Here is a 24,485-nt window from a genome sequence, read left to right on the forward strand (position 1 = left end):
AGATTAAAACAAACCTTCACAGGAAAGTTATCTCCTGGCCTCACAATTTCAAGATAACCCCAGTAACTCAGAGTCTTTTTATCAGTATAGACAAACTACCTGATACTGAAGTTATCAAAAATACTGAAAGGAGATGCATAGCTGAGTTTATAGAGGCATTCTCATAAAGGGCTCCTGCAGCATCACACACACACACACACACACAATGCCAAATAGGAAATTAAATAAAGAGGCTGTGAGAGTCCCTGCCAAATTAAAAAGTTCTTCATCTACATTACAAGGAGGCCAATTTCTCAGGAGTAGAAATTAGAAATGGGGAAATGCATGCAATTGGATTAAAAGTATAATAGCAATACATCTCTCCATATCAATATAATGTTCTGGACAATTACCAAATGTGAAAATAATTACTGTACTGTACATTTATGGGAGGAAAAAGGTTACTAAACTACTATTGAGTCCTCAAAGTCTACTGAAAAATAATAAATACTGTAGAGTATTCAGATATTACATAAAGAACAACATGAATTTGCAGAAAGCCATCAAAACAGAATAAGATGCAGAATAGGTTAAAATGCTACAAAAACAAAATGATATAATCTATTTTTTTGTTGTTTTGTTTTGAGAAAAACATATTTCTGACATTTTGTTTTCGTTATGCTTTTTTTATTATTATTATTATTAATTTGCCCCTATTAACACTTAATATTCTTTCAGATTGAATTAGGAGCTTCAATATAATGGGAGTCTTTGTTACATTTCTCATAATAGAAAGACATGAGAGCTTCAAATTTGTGTGTGTGGACATAGAACATCATAGGCAGTTGCCTGATGTATACAACAAAACTGCATGAGCTTTCTGAAAGGTCATTTAGTGTGAAACCCGCATACTTAAATTAAACTTTATTTGTCACTTCAGACTTTCAGCTTCACTTTCTTTAGCTACCATGACTGGAGACTTCCATGGAATTTTTTATCATTCACTACAGAAATGCTTGAAAGCAACTCTCTCCACCCCAACTGTGAGGACTGTCACAAAGCAGTTACCCAGTGCTCTATCTTAGTGTTAATTGAAAAATCAAGTTTTACTTGGTCCTGTAAGTCCAGAAATTACTGCACTGAATATTTTCCTTCATAACAGAAAGGTGTTATAAATGCATCTGTTGCCTTATTATTATTATTGCATGATTTGAAGGTTTATTAAAATTTCAGTGAAGGAAGCTCATTGAATTTGTAGGAAAAAAAAAAAAAGTGTTAGATAGTAAAAACAAGCATACAGAAAAATCAAAGCTTACATCCCTCTCTTATTCATATGTCTTATTTTGTGTCCCAAGTATCTCTCTCTTCTACTTATTAGAATTTATTTCAGCAAAGATCAATAATGAAATTACAAGCAAATGCATTCAGCAAGAAAGGAGCCACTCCTGGCAAAGAAAGTCAAATTCAGGGAAAGAGATTAACTAAGTTCTGATGAAAGAGATTCACAGTTTCTGCTCAGTTCTGCAGCATACTTAGCACAGTATGAGAGAAGCTATTAATATTAATATAAAGAAGTGGCTTTAGAACAACCTCATAGATCAGGACTGCAATAATCTCCCTTGGAAAAAAAAAAAAGAAAAAGAAAAAAAAAAGAAAAAAAAAAAGAAGAAAAAAAAGAAAAGATTAAGAACACCAATTTTCACTGAACAGATCAGGAAGAGAGCACAAGCTATGCCCACATAAGAATGAACACAAGCTAAGGTGGCTAATTAACTAGCTCACTACTGAAGTGAGTAATTCCTTTTCAAGTTCGTTTCTTAGGACAAAGTACATAGAGTGTTTTCCATCACTGAGACTGTCACTGTTATCACTCACCTGTATTGCCTTGATACTCTGCTCCTGGATTCTTCGGAAGAGTTGTTTGAATTTCTAGATCTAAGTGGAGTAAAACCAAAACAAACAAGTACAGAAACCTAAATTAAACAACATATTTCTCCTTATCCACAACAACTCTATTCTCTTTTATTTACACAAAAATAGTAATAATAATAAACAACAACAACAACACCCACCTTTTGGATTTTTATTAGATTTTGAATAGAAAATTAAACTCTTAAAAATAATAAGTTTATAGAGGTAAGGATGGAATATTCTGCAATGATAAGCATATTGATGTATTCTGCTTGCATGCTTTTTTTAAAAAATATATATATATACAGTATATGAAAAAAAAATAAAAAGCAAACCAAAATTCAGACTTGGATATTGATATTAATTCTATCTCTCTACACAGCAATTTATTAGCAGGATTTTTCTCACTGCATGTCCTTGTTGCAGCATGGCATGAAACTAATGTAGCATGACTTTCTTGACACTAGAAAATGAAGGGCAAAGCATTACCTTTTTTAAGGCATGAATAATTTACTGTTTTATATTTGTTCATAGAACATAGAGAACATTTTATTCTCTTAAACTAAAGGTATTGAGGATCACTGAAGAGTTTGAATGGAAAGGTTCTTAAAAAGCTGTGGCAATTTTAAACATAAAACATGTCAAACTTCTATTTCTTTACACTACAACCCAGGTTTTTTTGTTCTTATACCAAATATTGTGTGCATATGAAAACGTGGATACAGTTTCATGATTATTGCCTCTCATCAGAATAATTGTCTTCCCTGATATTGCTAATCATTTATTTTTAACCAATTTTGACAGTATTGTCAGCATCAGATTATAATTTTTATCCATTTTCTTACTGTATTTACACTTTTTGGACATGGGTCCAAAAAAATGGACCCATGAAAGATCACGTTATATTTTGCCTGTGGTCACATTCCATGGCTACTAATTCTTTATAAGTAATCTTTTATGACCACATATACTGTGGACACTAGTTTGCCAAAGTAAAACTAATAATGCAATAAAAACGCTGAAGTATTTATATGTACAGAACAGAGAATAAAGTTGTTCATATAAAGAGCATTTTCTTAAGACTAGAAGGTCAATAATGACACTAGAACTGCTTATCATTAACTGAAAATAGGCAGAAATAACGAGGTATCCTGAACAAATTTAATAAAATTTTTAAAACGTAGTTTACTGTAAAAATGGTCTATAAAAATAGCATTATGAAATCCTGTTCTAGTAATATTAGATAAATTCATGAAGAATGTGCATTTCTTTCTTAGTCTGAAGCTATTTGTGGATTTGATTTGCATTTATTAACTTGGAGTAAGTTTCCAAACAGCTAGCTACACAGATAAAGCCAATGTGCTTATTGACCTTTACCCAATAGTTAACCCTCTAGGACAAGAAAATCTGATTCAGATCCTTGCGACAAACCAGAAAGAAAGGGCACTTGAATTTAGGTCTTCTAGATCTCCCATAAATATTTTAAATTATCCAGAAATTAACTCAATCATGCTGTCAGTGCTAATCCATTTAATAGAAAAACAAACAAACAATTTTATTATTATTATTTATTTATTTATTTATTTATTTTAATGAAAATTAACATAGCAAGCTCAGGATTAGATGTCTGGGTACCAGTCCTTGAAACTTGCCAAATAATAGCTTTTTGGTGTTCTCCCCAAGCTCCCCCCAAAGTCCCATGAAAGCATATATACTATATATTCGCTGGCTAAAACACACTTAAAAGTTGAGAGAACCAGAGAACCAAGCCCATCCCAAAGAGAAGCAGCATAAACCCATCTTTCACTCAACCTGTTAATAGATTTTTCTGTGATTAATAGAATAGCAAGCAAGGATTTAATTATAAACCACATTTTTACACCATTACCTATGTTTAGTGTTTTATTTTATGGTTTTCATGAAAGATACATAAATTAGAATATTTTATTGAATCTTGTCAAAATCAGAAATAAAACTTCATTGCTTTACATTTTTGCTGTAGTTCCCTTAGGTAACTGATAATATTTATATTCACAATGTCTGTGAACTGTATATTCAGAAAAAAAAAGAAAAATTCTACATCACATACATAATCAAAAATCATTTTGCATGTAATGCCATTTCCTGTGGCTTCTTCGATTTATGTACAAAGCCTTTGGGATCTCTTTGCTCTCTGTCTGTAAAGCAATACTGTCTATCAAACTGTTGGGCTCCTGATTACCTTAGCTACTAACGGCATGTTTTGGAAAACTACTTGAAAATAAGTTAAAAATACTTGCTGAAGAATTATTAAAACTTTTGAAGTTAGACCATTTCTGTGATCCCGTGATAGATATGAAATCCTGTTTAGCTGTCAGACATAAATTAAAATGAAAGGATCACTGGGGAAAAAAGCATTCTGTTCTTTAGGCTTGGAATTTTTGTACCCTTACTATGAACTTGCTACTAGTAAGAAAGGATTTTACTTGTTTGTTTTAGAATTTTTGCTCTCTCCTCAATGCAGAAGAAATTATTTTTAATATGACCTTCACATTGAGAAAAGATACTCAATTTAATTTCATTTAAAATGAAATGATAGCAGAAAGCCTAAAAGATTCCAAATTTTTAGATAAGAGAAATGATATGAACAACCTAGGCAAATCTTATGATGTAAGTAAAACATAAACATCTGCTTACTCATTCAGGTGGAATGTACAAAGGAATTAAGAGACCAAATCTGCCTAGGTTTGCTTAGAGGAAAATTAGGAAAAAAAAAAAAAAAGTAGTTGGAGAAGGAAAAGAGGATTAATGAATTCCTCTAAATTGTGTCTGTCAGACTGTAATCCCCATTTTGTCTACATTAGACAAAACTGTATGATCATATTGAAAAGCAAAGCAGTATTTCATGTACAAAAATTAGCTTTTTCATAAAACAAAGTCAAACTAGTTTGCCAAAATATTCTTTTTCTAAGACACTTTCAACAAAGCAGAATCACCTGCATACGAGGTAGAAAAGAGAGGATTTTTTTTTCTTGTGTGTCTAATGTTGTAGGAAAATTTTTCACAACCAATGTTGAGTGAGGAAATGGGTAAAATAGGAGATACAAGCTTTATATACATATATTTATTTATTTATTTAAAGAAATCAGAGAAGTATTTGAAAAGGAACAAAGTTTGCTCTCATGTACCACATGTTTCCCAAATGAATAGAATCAAAGAAGAAGGGAGCTCTTCATGCTTATGAAAAGGAGATGTGAGAAATTCACACTATTCATCACATACACATGATTTTATTTCAGCCCTCTTCCTCTGCTCCTGAGACAGTTCAGAAGTACATCAGTTTCAAAGGGAAATAATTGCAGAAGTTTATTTGTTAAAGTATTGGCCACCTACAATGGAATTAATTTCTCTCATCTTTCCTTAGACATCTTTTGAAGCATACATTTAGGTGTATAGCATTCATTTTCTGAAAATTAAATCCCATTCTTGAAAAGATAATTGACTGTCAATACTATACCCTCAAAGGATCTTCATTTTTTTCATTACACAGAAAAAGAACAGATCTCTGTCCTTTTAGTTAGCCTCAGAAAGAGGTGGACAGCGATTCTCAAAGGTGCACTCAGCCGGAGTCTTGTTCAGGTCAGACTGGACAACTGGTGGAAGGGGAGGACGTGAATTTGCAATAAGAACAGACTAATTTTGTTACTTCTGGCCCTAAGTGCAGGAGAGACATTACTACCCAAATATCGCTGTGGACTACTACTTAAATGTTACCATCTTTTCAGATCAGTCCTTGGTTTTCTTCTCTCATCTGAAGGTCAAAAACTGAATTAAACAAACCCCCTGGCACTATGCATTCAAACCACAGATATAGATCAAAGACACATACACACACGAACTCATCTAAATTGTCTATAATTTCCATTTTCTCCACTCTACCTACCATTAAATCATTCTTACCAGAAATTCCATACACTTCAGATTATTAAGGAATTGAGAAAAATACATAAATGAAAGCATGAGGCTTTGCGTGGTAGACATTACCTACTCCTTCCCGAATGAAATAGTTATATATAATTTCCAGGCTAAATATTGGTATTCAGTCTAAGATTTTATATGTATATTTCCACTAATGTGGGCTTTCTTCTCTCAAGAAGAAAGAAAATTGTGAGAACAGTCAAATAGTATCCAAGTGTCTCCTATTTATTTTTTAAATATAGACTTTTGGAAATTTGCATAGAATGCTTGACAAATATAAATGGAGAAGGACTCCCTAGTAAAGATTTAGTCTCTTTTTCTGCTTGACAGTTTTTAGATGCATATAGCAGATGCTTTAAAGTATGTAACAATTACACTACTATAGTTAGGAGCACAATAAATCCAAAAAAACATGGCAGGAAGAAGAAAGGTGAAGATGCTGGAAAAATAACAAAAAATACATTTAGCTACCTAAAACTTCCATCTAGAAAGCCTTACTGTTACAGCCAGCCCTTGTGTGTGTGTGTATATATATATATATATATGTTGTGTGTGTGTGTATATATATATATATATACACACACAACATTTGGTTTTCAAGAAATAAACTGCAAAATAGATATCTATCTGCTAGACAAAGTGAACAATTGGGTTTAAAATTGAAACAGGCTGAGGAAATAGGATATAAAGGAATTTATTTCATTATGTAATAATAGTAACTATGGTTCTGTGCAAAGGTGAGAATCATCTTTTAGTAAGTCATATTTTGACAAAAAGGTTATTTTCCCTACCAGTAATTCCATATAAAATTATTAGCAATTTCACTTGAACTGTATTACTTTATGTTCAGTAAGTACAGCCTCCATCAAAGAGATAATAGTTCTGCTTCACATTTACATAATAGAAAAGGTAAGAATTGAATTCCACCTTGGATGATAGCCTTGGCATTTCTTTCATTTCTCTTTGCAGTGAGAACTACATAATTTGTTCCAGTCAAAAGGGAAATCTGTTGCATGGAAATGGAAGAAATATCATAGCTTCTAAAGAGAGGAATTACCTTTATTTCAGAGAAGACTCAACTCAGTTCCATATAGAAGAGCTTGGGGGCTATACTGTTGTCCCCTAGTAACTACACAGATGGAGGTACTAGCATTTGGTTTTATCTTGGCATTAACACAGCTGCAAACCAGGGAGCCAGCTTACCCTCCTCGTCTCACAATTGCAGGGGCCACCAATAGCCCAGGCCCAGGGTAACCAGGGCACAAGTCTACTTCCACCATGATGAGAAAGAGCACTCCAGTGAGCAGTGCTCTGTGGAAGCAGGCATCTCAGCAAATCTGGTGGAAAAGAACGACAAACCTATATGTTATTTTGTGTTCTGTGTTCCCTCCTGCCACTCCCCAAGACCATTGGCTCCCTAATATATGGCAGTCCAACTGCCATGCTAGACCAGAAGGAACACAACCTTCCTTCTGGTCAGTATAGGAAGGAGAAAACCTAGTTTAGGAAACAGAAAATATGACAGGGCAACTGATATTGCCCTTTCATATCACATGTCAGGTCACTGCAAGTAGCAAACTGTAAATGATGCTGCAATCAACACCTGAGTACCTTTTTCACTTTCAACAACTGAGAGAGCATTGTAATTGTAGTTTTGTTTGTTTGTTTTGTTTGTTGTTGTTGTTGTGGTTTTTAGTAACACAAATCAGAAGATAGAAGTGATCAGACTGCTGAAAACTCATGGAATATGAAACAGCACACCAAAAGGAGCAGGCTGAAGCAATTGTGAAAGTTGCATCCTTGCAACTTCCTTATAACAGTCCAATGAGGACTATTCCTTGTTTGTTTTTTTGTTTGTTTGTTTGTTTGTTTGTTTTTTGTTCTTTTTTTAAAAAACATGCATGTTAAGAAGAGCCAATAAGAAGTCAGGTGGATTTTGGAAGAGAATGTATCATCCATCCTGAATAATAATAAATACTAATTTTCCTTTATTTACTCTCAACTGGTTAACCAAATGGTGATTACATTTGACAGTTGCACAATAGTTGTGTCAATATGTTTTTTGATAGTTAACAAGGAACTGAATAACCTGATCAAATACAAGCTCATCTTTGTCACATGTAGTGTTTTTTGTTGTTATTGTTGTCTGCTTTTTTTTTTTTTCTTTTTTTTTTTATTAACAACCGAAGGAAATCCAACTGATGTTCTGGGGCTGTGGCCTCTTCAAATATGTGCATGCTATTAAGTCAAATTAGAAGTGCTTGCAGAAGATTTCCAGAAGAGTGATAAGAGACATTTAAGAAAAATGAGCCTTAGGTTTGTAATCAAGCTCCTCAAAATATTAACTGTAAATTAAATTTTAATTTATTATTTAAAATAAAAATATTTTTTCCCTTTCCCTTCAATTTCTCCTCCACTAAAGGCAAGTCTTTTTGCCATGATAAGAAGAACATAATTCCATGAAATTGGTAAATTCCCTCCTGGGGCATATTTGCAAATATAACTATTACCAGACTGAGACCAGCATACATAAAGGTGCTAATATCATTTTTATCTTGCAAAAGACTAAGGGAGTTGTGCTTCATGGAAAGCTACAAATACTGCAGAAATATCAACACATGTTCTCTTATGATATGGTTATTTGTGATAACATTCCCATCAGATTCATTTATGCCAGGAACTTGGATGTTTTTGTGCCATCTTAAGGCAGGACCAGAGAGGATTTTTGAAATGTCTCTAGGTAACAATCTGAGAATCAAGCTGCAGAAGAAATACACCGTAACATCTTGCCGTCAGGCTGTAACTAACTCAGAACTTGTGTGCAAACTTTTTGGTTCAATAAATATAAGGAATAAAACAAGAAGTTGATATTTATGTGGGAAAGCAAGAGTTTTAATCTTCATTTTTCATTCAATTGCTTTTTCAGCTGACAGCAGAACTGATGTAACTGAACTCAGACACTACCTTGTAAGGCATTGGCAACAGTATAATTGCTGGAACAATAGTATATTAATAGTTACTTTGTGCTTTATTATAGCTCACAAATCAACTGTGCAATGAGAGTCCCTATCTGGAATGGAAGAGAAGACACAGAGTACTGCACAAGACTCTTCAAATACATAGAATGTGCAAGGAGAAACATAATTAAACTCTTTGTCAATATTTGCATTAAATAGCAAAAGAGATGGGTAGTAGGTGAGCATAGGTTCAGGATGGGCATCAGGAAAGTATTTTTATGGGGAGAACCAATGAAGTAAGAATAGATTGCACAGATTGATTGTGGAATCACTATCATTGTGGGGTTTAGTTTGTTAAAAGAAGAGATAGATGTATCGCAGAAAAGACAGTTGATCTTAAGCAGGTATTCAACTAGAAAATATTTTGAAATCTCTTACCGTTATTTTGTAGTGTTGAGCATACATCTTTAAATCTACTTATGCAATTACTATATTGATACCTCATATTTGAAATACATAGTAACAGCAAAATAGCAAGCTTATTGGGAAAGTTTAACAAGGTTTCATTATTTTTTCTTTTGAACTAAAATTCTAACTGTAAAAAGTACTGGAAAAATACTTCAGTGTTTTATGCTATTGACTATTTTTCTGGATACATACAGAATGACACTATTCAATTAAATGGTATCTCTCTGGAAGGAGCCCTAGACTAAGTTGTGAGAGTTTGTAGAAATAACAGAATTGTCACTGTCACTTGAACATGGACATGGAAAAAAAATTTAATGCAACATTGCTTCTGTCTATCCCCAGTTTACTTTACTTTTACTTAGTATTCACTTTGGCTGTAACCAGAGGTGCTCTCACTCTTAAGGGGATCATCAGCTTTTCACATGCACTGCAATGCCCCAGAAGAAAGTGCGTGATCAGAACTGCAGGCCAGAGAGGATTCACAGATGAGACCTGATGGTCTTTGTTTCATCTGCAAAAGCCGTGAAGTAACTTCACCCTGTTCCAGAGAAAATTTTAAAACTGTACTGTGGATATAGATGAATTATGTGCTTGTAGTGGGCCATAGGAATGGTTTCTGTGAGAAGGATCTAGAAGCTGTCCCATGTTTGGGAAGGGCCCCACTGTTTACCTGAGCTGAGACAATAAGTGATGTTGTTTTGTGCCTCTGTGAGAGCATATTTAAGACAGGGAAAAAAATGCTGTGCCACACAGCAGCTGGGAGAGTGAGAGGAGTGAGGAACGGCACCGAGGTCAGTGTAGAAGGAGGGGGAGAGGTGCTCCAGGCGCCGGAGCAGAAGTCCCCTGCGGCCTGTGGTGAGGACCATGGTGAAGCAGGATGTCCCCCTGCAGCCCATGGAGTACCACGGTGGAGCAGGGTTCCACGCTGCAGCCCGTGGAGGAGACCACGGTGGAGCAGGTTGCCCTGCACCAACAGAGGCTGCCGCCTGTGGAAGACCCCTGCCGGAGCAAATTCCTGGCCGGACCTATAGCCTGTGGAGAGGAGACAATGCAGGAGCAGGTGACCTGGCAGGAGCTGCTGCCCGTGGGGGACCCAGGTTGGAGCAGTTTTATGAGGGATGGACCCCATGGTACGGACCCATATCCGGAGCAGCTCTGGAAGAGCTGCTGCCTGTGAGAAGCCCATGCCGGATCAGTTCATCAAGGACTGCATCCTGTGGGAGGGACCCCACAGCACAGGGGACGAGAGTGACCGAGAAGGAGCGGCAGAGAAGAAGCGCTGTAGACTGACCATAACCCCCATTCCCCTGTTCCCCTGCACCGCTTGGGGGGAGGAAGTGGAAGAGGGTGGATGGGGGGGGAAGGTGCTTTTGGTTTCTTTCTTTTGTTTCTCACTTCTCTAGCTTGTTAGTAATAAGCAATAAATCTTACTATCTCCCTTTGCAGAGTCTGTTTTGCCCGTTACAATAATTACTGCGTGATTTTCTCGTCCTTATCTCAACCCTTGAGCCCTTTTCACATATTTTCTCCCCATTCCTCTTTGAGGAGGGGGAGTAAGAGAGCGGCTGTGGTGGAGCTTGGCTGCCCACTCGAGCGGAACCACGACAGTGCTTCCCCTTCTCAGGATGGCCAAAACATTTTTTCTTCTCAGAAAGAGTAGTCAGGCAGTGCCCAGGGAAGTGTTGGCATCACTGCCCCTGGGGGTGTTTAAGGAGAGGTTGGAGTTGGTGCTTAGGGACATGGTTTAGTGTGTGACGTTGGTAGTAGGGTGATAGTTGTACACAATGATCTTGGAGCCCTTTTCCAACATTAGCGATTCTATGATTCTAATGCAGCAGAGTAGAATGAAAAGAAGAAAAAGCTTTCTTTTCTTAAGTGTGTACAGATGCAACTCCACACATGCCTTTTTTTTTATTTTATTTTTTTGAAGTGCAGAACACAACTGAAACAGAACTGTGAAGAACTAACCCTGGTTTGGTGAATAGATCTGCTGAATAGAATGTGGGATAGGAAGGCTCAAAGATTTTCTAAAGATTTTCTTGGCAAGAGCCCTGCAGAATTTCTTAAACTATTTGTTTCTAAATTCTTAGCTGTAGAATATATTTTCTGTTTGTTTTTTTTGTTTTTTTTTTTTTTTTTTTTTTTTAAACTTTTTGCAAATAGTGTAAGCTGGGGTAATTCATGTAGTAGTTTCTCTAAAGCTAACAGAATTATGATAGATGAATGTAACGCATTAAAATACAGTCCTAGTGCGCATATGACTTCTGGCAAGCTGTCTCTATCAGAATGCAATAAACACTGTCTCATGCAGTATTTGTTTAAACAGGCTTGCTATATATTTTTCACTGAACAATTAAGGCTCTATTTCCAGCAGTATAAAACACCTGGAGCTTCAGCTGACTTTATTAGGTTTAGGGGATATCTAGCATCTTTGGAAACCGTGCTGCTGTGAATCTAAATAAAAGAAAACAAGTGAATCACTATCTCCATAGATTCATAAAGTACATTTCTCTATACTTTACCTAAATCCGGGCAAAAGAAAAAGCTCTGATATCAGTTACTATTGCATGTTTCCATCTTTGCAACCTATGGCTTCAGTTCAACATAAAATTAGATAAGAAAATATAAATTTCTAAATTTATCAATGTCCTTCAAATCCTGCTGAGCCAAAATGGTTCTCTGCTTGAATATTTTTAATGGGTATAAGATATCTCAGATAGACTGCTCTGTTTCATAGTGATTTTCAGACTACAGCTTTCCAAACAGAAACCAAGACCATGCAGAGTGTCAGAAGAAATAAAGGCCAGAGTCAGCATGCATTTTCTCTTTGTAATCCAATTAATATTTTTTAAAATCCTGTTACTATGTTGGGTAGCAACTTCAATAAGTGAAATTAAATTCATAACCCAGTATTTCAAGCATTATTGTTCCTTATTCATATTCTTATCATTACCATCTAGTTGTGGAGTAAATTCAGACTTTAATGTTTAAACTCTTTCAGTAAATTTGCCATGGAGATGGTAGTGGAAGCAACAAGGCTTTTGATTCAGTGCTGTCCTAAGGGTTTTTTCAAGTTCCAATTTTTATTGAAATGTCTGAAAGACCAAGTATCAATAAAAATATAACTTTGACACACAGAACAACCAAGACAATGTTGTGAGGGGAGGAGGAGGCAAGGAGGAGAAAAGAAAAGAAGAACAAATATAAGTGTATTCCTAATTCCTGGCACAGAAGTCTGTGTCTATGCAAGAACTTTATCAAAGTAAATATGAAGTGCCTGTGCAAAGTAAGATTCTCAGGATTCTAAGGGATACATACGGATCTTTTTGTTTTGAAAGAGTAAAATGAGTTTTACTAATATAAAAGTTAGGAACAGTCAAAACTCTTTCCATAATGAAGTTTTATAAAACAGTAATGACAACACTATTTTAGCATTGAAACCGTCCAGATTCCTTATACATTTTTAGTTATATCAACTCTCTTATCTTGTCTAGAGACAAACCTGAAGTACATTAAAAAACAAACAAACAAACCAAAAAAAAACACTATTCTCTCATTTTCATTTTGCCTCTTCAGAAATTAACTGTATTGGTTTAACCAATTAACAGCATAGTTTAACCAAGCTAACACATGCATTTCTAAACTTTAGGATCTTAAATTTCACTACTATTAAAAGTATTTTTCTACATGAAAATTCTATGAATACTTGACACATTAAGTTGTAAGAAACTGTAAATTAAAGAATCAGATTATAGTCCCACATCAATAAATACAAACATGGTACACTTTGCCTGTAAAAAACAAAACAACACAATTGAATAGAAAACCTATCCCCACCATCACTGTTTCTGCTCTTACAGTGGCTATAACTAAATCTGTTCACTTGCTACACAGCTATGTTCTCATTCAGTCAAATTTACCAGAATTTAGCCATTCAAAGCAGGACAATAGGGTAAATTAATTCTAAATCATGTGACCACAAATGAAAGCAGTAACTGAAGTATCTCTTTTCATGCATATTTATTTCGTATTGCAAAAAACATGTAAAAGTTGGTTGTTGCCTTTTATCTTCTTGGATTGCATGACAGACTTTTTTTTTTTTTCCTAAATAATTTCACCCAAGTTCCTTTTCTGTTTTTAAACATTTTGTTTTAATACATACCTTAAAGAAAATGCACCATGAGAACTATGTTATGATCATTACCAAAACAGGAACTCAGTGAACAAAGTGTGCTATGCATCCAATTTTTTCCCTAGATAAAAAAAGCATTCAGATCCAGGGTTTCTTTGAGTTTTTTATTTTTTGTTTGTTTTGTTGTTTGATTGTCTGTTTTAGTTTTGTTGTTGTTTTATGTTTGTTTGGTTGGTTTTTGGTAAATGTTGATAAATTCAGCTTCTCTACCCATAAACCTAGATAGCAACATGCACCATGACGCTGGGAAAATATACAAGCCCGTGGGATATCATGGCTAGTAAGGCATTTACAGTTAAACAAACTGGAATACAGTGATACCAAATTTACAAACTGTTCTCGCTCACTTTTAGTTTTTAGTTTAGATATACTGTTTTGATTTATTATAAGCTGTAATAAAGTTTATTATTTATTACTAAAATAATTTAGTAATGTTTTTACTAAGTGTTATACAAATAATTGTAATGTTAGGGAATACTACTTTTTCCTTTTAATAGGAAGGAATTTAAGAATTTCATTCCTAAAGAAAGAGGAAAGAAAACCTACTTTTTTTTTTTTTTCTGAAAGATAAAACTAGTAATTTCTGCAAAACTATTAGCAACATTTTGGGCAGAGGATGAAGAAGCATTACAAAAGAACCAGTATTCACCTGTGACAGTATCACTTAGACTTCAGGAATTAATTCATCCTAAATAGCTTAATGCACAGAGGTATAAATCGCCACAGAGACGCCCAAGTGACAAGTATCTGAACTACTTGTTTCCTTGACCTTAATACAACAAGATAGCATTGTAAATACTTAAAACTGGAAAAAATAAACTGTAAAGACAAAACTGAAGAGAGACTAAAATTATACATATTACATCAGCCAAGAACATGGCTTGACATATGATAACCATTATTACTTCACAAAATAATTACTTTGCTTCAGTAAACTAGGAAATTTTTAATACTTATTTTTTCCACCATACTTCTCCATAGTTAATCATGAAAGAATACAGAAAACCATAAGTATACGTGTTTTTAAAGATGGTCTGTTTCATACCCCCAAAAATCATAGATGGTAGTGAGTTTTAAGACACTGTGATTTTATTTTATTTTTTTTTCAGGCTATCAGTAGAATTATAAAATCCCCATTAACAAGTTTCTACTATAAAACTGTCCAAAACAAGTGTTTAAAATGGGCAAAGATAAGGAAAAGCTTTAAAAATTCTCTCAGGAAGAGATACATGTATATCTACACATATATGTTAACAAGTCTTCAAATCCTTACAGGCCTTTACAGGCACAATCACCGAGTGATATTGCACCAGAAAATGCTTGAACAAAGTACTGAAAAGCAGATTTCTAAGCAAAAATAAAACAAAACAAAAGCTTTAAATGAAAATAAAATATTGTATACGTAGCTCCTCTATTCTTCTTTCTGATCTTTTTTGCAGCATTAGCCCACCATTTCCCCCATTTTCAAGGGAGCAGTTCGCACTGTACCATAATTAAACTTTTATTCTGCTAGTGCAAATTCTGTAGAAATTTATATTTATGAAATGCACTTGTCACGCTTATACTAGACTAAACAAGAATAAAAATTCATCCACTGGGTTTGCACATAGGCAAATAGTGCATTGTTCAAAGAATATACATGTACTGCAGTTTTGGTTTGTCTGCACAAATAAGCCACTTACAAAAGCACACATGACTACCATTCTGGCTTTGCACAGTATTGTGATTCCAGCAGAGAGAATGCAGAAAGGAAGCAGTTCTTAAATTTTGCATCACAAGCATGAAGAGACAAGAAACAGAGCATAATAGAGACTTGGAAAGGTCAGACATGTAGGTGTTAAAACCCTTATGAGAATATCTGTCTCTCTCCTCAAAAGTAGTAATGTTAATGTAACCATCTAGGTTGGAGAGAAGGAACATATAAGATCAGAATTAAGATCAATGCAAGTTAGACAGTCAAACAGGTTGAAAAAGTAAGAGAAAGGTAGCTCTGGCTGTTGAGAAAAGCATGAGAAAGACTCAAAGCCGGGAGTGATAAAACATACAGGAAATATATCTAATATATTTCAAATGTATCTAAAATGGACCGTGTAGGTAACCTGACTTTACAAGTTCTCACTTTCAAGCAACTATCCTCTGAATGAGTGCTACAAATCTGTAACAGCCCATTGACCTGTATTCCAAAAAGGCACTGTTTTTATAATTTATATTAAAATAATATATCAGCAGTTAATCTTTTTGGATTAGATGGCCAGAATCTCTGTCAGATCTATTAGTTAAGAGATGCACTGGCTTATTCCAGAGAGACAGCAAAGAAACTTGGCCAGTCAAGAATACTACCTAGAAAATCTCATTTGTTTCTAATCATCATTCATCAGCTTCAGGGTAAAAGAGGGGAGGAAAAAAAAAAAAAAAAAGCAAAACAAGCAAAACAGAACACAAAATTTGTTATAAATGCTCTATAATATTACTGTTTTAAGGTACTGGTTGTCAATGACTTGTGAGAGCTATTGAATTCTTTAATGTGATTTTTTATGCTTTGGCTTTTGTTTTTGCCAATACATTCTTAATTATGTTAACTTGTTCTTCAATATATACACACACACAGTTTTTTTCTCCTTTGTGGATACTTTTATATCATTATCAAGCATGCAGTTCCAAGATTCCTTTCATTAAATCTATACGTCTTCGAAACTGCTACAAATTTTAGCTATGACAGTAGTGCAATCTTGTGATTCTTCATTGCATACCTTGTCACCAACCTCTAGCCACACATCATTGACCAATCTAGCTGTAATTATGATTCAATAGCAATGATTCAGTGCTACACTCCACTGCCAAATTTTAGTTGTCGCCATTTCATCGTAACAAACATTTTCTGTTTAGATTTAGGAGACTCAGCTCTGGGACTAATTATAACATTTTATGGAGACTGAATTTGCACATCACCACAAAACAAAGTGTATCCACTGACATGATAAGCAACTGATAAAGGTTAATTAAACTTTTCTATCTCAAGAAGAAAATTTGAAGGCTAATTGTTGTGTATGAAATATATATATATTTTTTTTCCTCTGAAATTCATTACCTTTATCACTAAGAATACTGGAACTATTCTTTCACTTTCAATAGCTAACAGATTCACCATAAATAGCAACAGTTGATGTCACTGACATAACTGACCTAATAAAATCAACTGCAACTGCACCACCGTCATTATTTGTAACTTGAGATACCATTGAGATACCTCAAAAACAGAGACAGGCATTTGTCTCCTTTCCAAGATAAAAAATTCTCAAAACCAATAAGCATGTGGGTTAAGCAGTAGGAACAGTAGACAATAAGATACTGTTCTGTCTACGTGTCCTTGCTGTGTTGGCCAGGCACTGTGCTCTGACAGTATAAACACAGGAGAAAGACCCCGAGTGAGCTGGTGCCTTCTAGGTACCTTTGTCATGACACATAGCTCTTTCTGTGACACTTAGGGAACAACCACAAAGGTCAACTAGTTTCTTCTGTTTCTGTAATCTAATTACTTGATAGAAAAAATTCATTAAGCTCACAAAGCTAGATACAAATCATTATAAATTAAAACAGAGCAGCCTCTGCTGGCCTGTGTTCCACATCAGTGCTTTTCCCAAATCCATCTCTCCTGCAACCTGCAATACCCTCATAAACGGTGAGTAAGCCTAGAAGAAAACATAAAATGAAGGAAAAGCTTAAGAGCTTTTTTTTTCCCCCCCTGAAATTAAAACACAACAGAAGAAAAAGAAATGGTCAAAGAGCAGCATTTGGGCTTCCTCAGAATGGTGCACACCTTGGTAAGTAAACAGACAGGGTATGCTACAGCCAGAGAAGAGACCAAAGGCATTAGGTGCAGAATAGCAGTAAGATCATGATTTGACAGGGGCATACCATATTCTTTTGCTCTTCACAGCACTGAGTTGGAGAACACACTTCTCTCAGATTAGGAGTACTTACTTCATTTTCCAGCTATCAGTTTAGAATTACAACAAAGAAGAAGCATCACTGTAGACACCCAGACATAGCGGAGGGTTTTATCCCCTGAAGATTTCTGGCTGATAGGTCTCTCTGGCTGACATGTCTCTACTGAGACATACAGGAAACAGCAAAACACATTTATTTATTTATTTTTCAGTTTAGCAGTTTATTTCTTTCTCTCTGTCAGTCCTTCTACAGGTGGCTGTTGTCAGGTTATCAGTTTCCCTCATGATCAGCAGATGAAAAGAAGACAGATCTTTGTAGTTTAGAAGCAAGTTTAAACATACAGACAAGCATCTTGAGAAAGAAAGTAGATAAAAACAACATCTGGTAGCTTGCAGTAGACCTCAGTCTGCTTGGAGTAAGACCTAAATCAAACCACTAGGTAAAGTGAAAATTCAGATCAAAAGAAATTTCACTTGAAAATAATCATGTTACATTATAAACTGTCATACCCTGGCTTTGTAGCAAATGTTAGTGATTAGAACTATTGGGATTCCAATAAGTTTTTTAAGAAGATGCTGCTAGCAAACTAGAAAATTGCTGTATTTGCTGTATTTGAACATATAGGATCATCTTTCCAAAAAGTGATGAGCAAGACCCCACACTTCTGATTCTCTGGGTTCATACTCAGTTAAACGAGGAAATAATGGGAAGGATACATTCTGTTTTTACAATATTTTTTTTTTCTTTAGAAAAACTGATGTAGAGTTAAAGATTTTTTTTTTCAGAAAGTTAACTTTTCTCCAGATTATTAATTTTCTTGCCATGTACTGTTTTTCTATGCTCTCCAAAATTCAAAAAGTTGATCTGCAGAGATGCATGAATTCTTTATCAGTGGGAAGGTGTGCAGTTCATAAGAGGCTCGGCTATGTCCTGGGTATAGAGGCTTTAGAGGATGTGGAAGGTGAATCAAAGGGCAGAGCAGAAGAATGGCAATTCCTTGCGTAAAGCAGATGCTCCTGAATATCTAAATGTCTTTCTAAAGTTACCATTGTCCATTTCCTTTTATTCTGTCCTTCAGTGTCTATTTAGATCATTCCCTCCCAAAACAATTCTTACACTTTTTGTAAAGACATATATCCAGCCCCACAGAGTTAACATGCTGTAATGTATAAAGCTAAACCATAATACCACAGAAACACACATTTTGATTAATGCTGCAAGGCAGTATAAGTTTGTAGATGTTTACATGACCATTTACTGAACTGTGCTTTTAATCATCTATAGACTTGCATTTTCCAATTCTTTTCACCAGCCAGCTTATCAATGCAACAGGAAAACAAGCTAAAAAGAAAAAATAGTTCAAGTCCTCTTAATCTCTCTTTTTTCCAGCTTTCATCCAAATAGAATTTGCTCGGCTTCAGTCTTTTGGGGACTGGCTGAGCTACAGATAAGCAGATTCCCACCAGGGAACACCATTGAAATTAAAAGGCTGCTGATCCTTCCACACATTTCCCTTTAGCAGAATAAATTAAGACTATTAATTTTGTATACAGAGTTCGTAGGGCATCCACTGATCCCAACTACTGTACCATTAAAACAGATGTTTTCATAATCTAAACTTTGAAAGCAACATTGTGTTTTAGAACCTAATTGACCTTCTCAACTGAAAAAGTCAGCCAAAACCTGATGACTTGCTGAGAACTAGCAAATAAGAAGATTTGATTTACAGTGCATTTCAGCAGTGATCCCTATATGAAGTTTAGGTGAGTGAATTGATCTACCAAGTACATTAGCAGACAAGACAGCCTGAGAAATCCTGTCTTTTTGCAAATTCAGCAGCAGAAACTAGTCTATCAGGTCTATGTTATCCAGTAATTTATACTAAACAACTAGATATTAATTCTCTTCATAGCACATACTTGCTAAATCATTCTTTTCCAGTGCAAATATTATATTTGCAAAATCAGGAAAGATGCTGCACTTAAAATTTGACACAAAAAATGCAAGCAAAGACAAGATATACGGAGCACCTGTAAATATTAATTGTATCATTATAATGCAAATGTTTGGCATATTTATATGCATGTGCCAGTGCTGAAAAAATAGAAGTATTACTTCTTGGGGAAGATTATAAAGTTTAGAGATCTCACCTTTCAGTTTAGCTCAAAAGATTTATTTTTTTTCACTCTGATGTTCCTGTTGTCTCTCTAGAAGACTTTTATCCACCTTTTTTTCTTTCTTAAATTCTTTTTTGAAAGTTTTCATTTACACAGTCATTTAAGCCCAGAAACATAAGGCTTGGGCTTTTTATCCTTAAGATTCATATCCATTACTAAAAACATTATATGAAGTACATGGCTTAGACCTGAAAAGGTATAAAGGTATGTATATATACATATTGTGTTATATTATATATATATGTATATATATACACATATATATTACTTAACATTTGAACCCAAGACCTAGACCTCAGAGAAGGTAAGTTACCACTCACTTCATTGCTATTGTTCCCAAAAGCTTTGCAATAGCAGTTTTCCAATTCCTTTTTTTGAAACCAACATAAGCCATTCAAATTAAGGACAACACATGAAGGAATTGGCAAGCCTAATCAATGATCCAAATGTACAGTATCATTTTCTTTCAGCTATGGATACAGCCAGCACTAGCATTGGTTTTATATTTCCTTTAGTGTGGCTTAATAATGTATAGAAAGATGAACATGGTAATTCCTGACGCTTTTTCATCCCTGTTTTCTTTAACATTCAGTCATATTGATGGTAAACACTTCAATGTGCCTGTACATTTTCTGATGTCCTTTAATCCTTCTTAGGAACGGTCTATAGATCTTCAAGCACTCCATTAACTAGTCTAGCCACATATTCAGCTCAAAAAAAGTTTTAATTTGATGTTGATTCAGCTGACATTTTCCACAAACTTTGTTGTTGTAACTTGCACGTAAATTTTTTAAGGATAAAAAATGTGTGGCAAGGACTATTGTGGAAGTAACCTCAGCTATTTATTTATTTATTATGTCTTCCAAATTTCTAAGAATAGAAAAGAAAAAAGAATCTATTCTGCCTTTTTTATTATTATTATTTTATTTTTTCCTCCCATGATTCAATGAGCAAAGCCTCACAGGCTTGGACAAGCAGTTAATTCAACATCCCAGCAGGCAATGCATGTTGCAGCAGACATTTTGCCTTTTATCAAGGATATGACACCTTCAAAAGTTCGATAACTTAGTAGGGATTTGCTGGAACCCAGAAACTGCTGAAACAACTGTGGTATCAGCAACAGGCATTTCAAGAATGGAAAATTTCTGAAGCCACAGAGCTTGAGTTTCTCCAGTCTCTGATTTAGCCTACAGCTAACTCTGGCTGTCACAGCTGGGCAGCAAAATGACAAGGCCATCATTAACTACAGCCTTTTTTCTGTATATCTTGCAAAAAGAAGAAAAGTTCAGTGTGTAGGAAATGGTTCAGTTGGTATCATATAGGCTTAGTCACAGAAGAAATTTCCTATTTCAACCCAGCTCTCATAAAGAACAGTATTACATAGCCACCAAAGAAATAATATAAAAACATCAGGAAGAGTACCATATACCAATGGGCTAGTTAGTACTGTCAAGAGGGACTCCTATATTCTCTCTCTTAATCAGAGGAAAATATAGTGATAATTTATACAGTTGAAAGCTACTGTATCTCTTGTTCATAATTCAGAACATTCAAGAACTGTAATTGGTAAATTGATCCAAACTTTTCTCCAGGAGTATTCTTTTTGGTGGTTATGGCTAATACTAACATATTGATAGCTACATTTTATGCCTATCAGAAATAATAATTTTTGAAAAGTATTGGACCAACTATTTTCATATTACTGCAATTTAGAGTGAAAGGTCTTACTCTCCCTCCTCTCTTTTTTTTACCAATAATGTATCTATGGCTCATATGCAAATACCTTCATAAACTTTGCAGCTTTCAACTGTCAAGTCTATCGGTTAGCAGGTTAATATAGCCTTCATTTTAGACCTTCTAAGAAGTCTGCTTAAAATACATTCATTGCCTTGAAACCAGAAGTAGACCATGCCAAACATTACTAAATTAAGCATGATAAAATTATGGACAAGGGCAAGTTCTTTAACTCTATAACATAGTGAAGCTTGCAGGAACAGATTACTTTCTCCTTAATTAAATTTTCATCTTAATTAGTCCCAATTATTTGCCTTTCCAAATGTTGTACTACAGGACCACTTGATTTACTTCACATCGTAGCAAATGTGTAAGGCTCACTCCCAGTCCAGAATCCCCGTCTTCTTTATCTGCCTTCTCAGATTTTTCTGTTGGGCATGTCTGTGTATGCATACATCACGGAGAAAATAGATTTGATTTAACAGAAGAAAACTGTTCAGCATCTTACTGCCTGTTGTAACATTTCTCACATACAGTTGAGCAGATGCTCATATTAATTTTTAAATAAATGTGTTACACTAAAATCATATTTACATTGCACTAAACATAAACAAGAAAATAAACTTTTTTTTTTAATCATGCAAAATAGATTGTTTTCCATTATGCAATTTAAGCTACATTAAGCAATTGCTGAGGACAAAGTCCTTAGACCTCCACTGATTCTGAATTCTGAATTCCCTATTCAGTTCTGCTACACAATTCTCACTTCATAAAGGGCTTCTAACTAATTGCTGCAAATAAAGGCCACCTTGTTGTGGTATACTGTAGTCATCTGTTTCCCCTTTCGATACAGTTAAGGATGCTTCCTGAATAATAAGTTGTAGCTTCTCACAGACATTTGCATTCAAACCAAAAGAAATAATGGAATCCTAGGGATTCATACAGAAACTAAAATGGCACTGTTGTACGTCAAATATATTTAATTTTTGCGAGTACAGTAAAGCTACATATGCCAATAAATATCACACTAATACATAAATGAGGAACAAATAAACTAACATGGAAAATTAAAATCAGATATGCCTGTTGCATAAATGACTGACATTTATAATGTGCAAGTGTGTGCGTGAATGATTTTTGTGTAGCATTTTAGAAAGAATTGGGACAGTTTTCAGTAATTTGGAAGAGGACCCACTTCACATTTATTAATGCTGTATTGTCTAGAAAAATGGTAAGGTCCTCACTGAGTCGTCAGATTTTTAGCTTAAAATGGCATTCTATTTTTTTTCCTAGTATGACCAAATTTTTATAAAATCATTTATATATGTATATATATTTTAGAATAAACAACTGCTATGTTGTAATTCTTATATTTTAACAGCAAGAGCCCTTTCCAGTGGAAAGCATTTCTATCAAAAAACAAAACAAACAACTGGTATTAAACAGCATGGCTATACAGAATAAAAAATTAAGAAAAAGTAGTTATAAAAAGCAGAATAGGAACAATAAGAAAGACTGAAACAAAGCATTAGTTTAAAAATAAAATACCTAAGCCAGGATAATAATAAATAAATAAATGTATGTTTTGGTTCTACTTCTGAATTTATCATGCAAATTTGAGATGAACGGTACCATAAAAGATGGTATATTAATGGTGGCAGTAACGCTGCAGATTAGGAAAAAAAAATCTGAATTATTGCTGAACTCAAAATATTACTTTGACTTTCTTTCTTCAAATATTAAATTCAGAACTGCTGAGACCCAAACAGCCTTCTTAGATGCCTCACCTGAAACAATATCTTTTCTCTTGTGTACATCTTCACATCTTTTATCTGATTCACTACTCCTTTTGGAACAGCTTGAACAAGGTTTTCCTAAGAAATATTGCAGACTTTTTGATCTTAGAATTGATAAGTTTCCCATGCATCTAAACTTTCCTTGAAAATCTTTTATTTCATTACTCTGAGGGTTTACTCTGCGGAGTAAACCTTAGCAAGTAAAACCAACAAGTCATGAAGCTGTTCACTTTAAATATTTCTCCTCTTATATAGGCTGTATATCATGTTCTACAGGCTCTTTCATGTATATGTTTCCTTCAGCATAATAGTCACTAAATAGTCACTGCCTTTAAGTAACTAGTTAAGATGATGTTACATACTATATATAAAATAATAACTTTAATATGTCACTGCCTTTCTGACTGAAGATCAACAAGCACCTAAACTTGTGGCTGCAGTTACTGCAGTTCTTTGTGTCATTCTACCATCCTTTTAACTATCTTCTTCACTTTCCTTTTGAATTCTGGCAGAAATCTGTCTACACAGATATTTTTTTTTAATTTGTTTTTGGAACAAAGAGGCAATTTCTAAAGGAAATTATGTTAAAGCCTAATTACAAAGAAAGAATAATAAGAAAAACTTTGCATATTTGGTGTTTGTTTTTTTCAAGTTATTAAATATGAATTAATATCAAAGATATTCCATTTAACATATACAATTGAAATGATTCAATATGTTATTGTACATTTTTATATTTTAAGATTGATTTAGGATAAAGCAGGCAGTTTTTCACTTCTAGATATTCCCTATTGGAGACTTTAGAGGAATATTTTATTCAACTGAAAGCTCTGACAATATTTCTCCTTTCTAATTGAATGAACATATCCACATGAGTAAACATACATTTAAAATTTACTTGCACAAGTGTTCACAACAGCAGTTAACTTTTAAATCTTACTCCTAAACCAGAGGGAATTTTAAGTACTAGGACCAAAAAGTGTCTTTCACCTCTCAAAACACTGGGGCCAATAGAATTCCCTATTGCTCAACTCTATGCATGTCATGCAAAAGTTTAATTTTGAAGGCAAATAACTGTGGAACATTTTTTTTAACATGTAAGTGTCAAGAGTATCATAAAGAGTCATCTGAAAGTAATTCTTGTGGACCATTGCTTGTCTAAGAAAACAGGTCGGTCTTTCTGTAAAAATTCAAAGCTTTCATTCTAGAATAAATCTAGGAAGCCACAGAAATTATTTCCTAGATTTATCTGTCTATCCATTTATTTATGTATCAGTTTGGGTCTGCTTCCAGGGGGTCCTAAAGCATGTCAATTGTGGTCTTCCAGAGATCCTCAGACTACAAATATTATATTTTGAAGAAAATG

At 34.4% G+C, this 24,485-nt stretch overlaps 1 protein-coding gene across 4 annotated transcripts in view; it reads right to left on the minus strand.

Moving 5' to 3' along the window:
• SGCZ (sarcoglycan zeta) overlaps positions 1-24,485 on the minus strand; it is a 444,851-nt gene that overhangs the window by 317,770 nt on the left and 102,596 nt on the right. The window contains exons 1-2 of one of the 4 annotated variants that reach the window (XM_072037146.1): positions 6,905-6,978; positions 1,855-1,914 (exon numbers count right to left, since the gene is read on the minus strand). The exons of 1 other annotated variant lie outside the window; for it this stretch is intronic. The gene's annotated coding sequence lies outside the window, so the exon portion shown is untranslated. Of the gene's footprint in view, positions 1-1,854; positions 1,915-6,904; positions 6,979-24,485 lie in introns of those variants that run through there. 2 more of the 4 variants (XM_072037145.1, XM_072037149.1) reach the window with 2 other exon arrangements.

The sequence above is a fragment of the Anas platyrhynchos genome, chromosome 4, assembly GCF_047663525.1.
Source record: "Anas platyrhynchos isolate ZD024472 breed Pekin duck chromosome 4, IASCAAS_PekinDuck_T2T, whole genome shotgun sequence".
NCBI classification, from domain to species: Eukaryota; Metazoa; Chordata; class Aves; order Anseriformes; family Anatidae; genus Anas; species Anas platyrhynchos.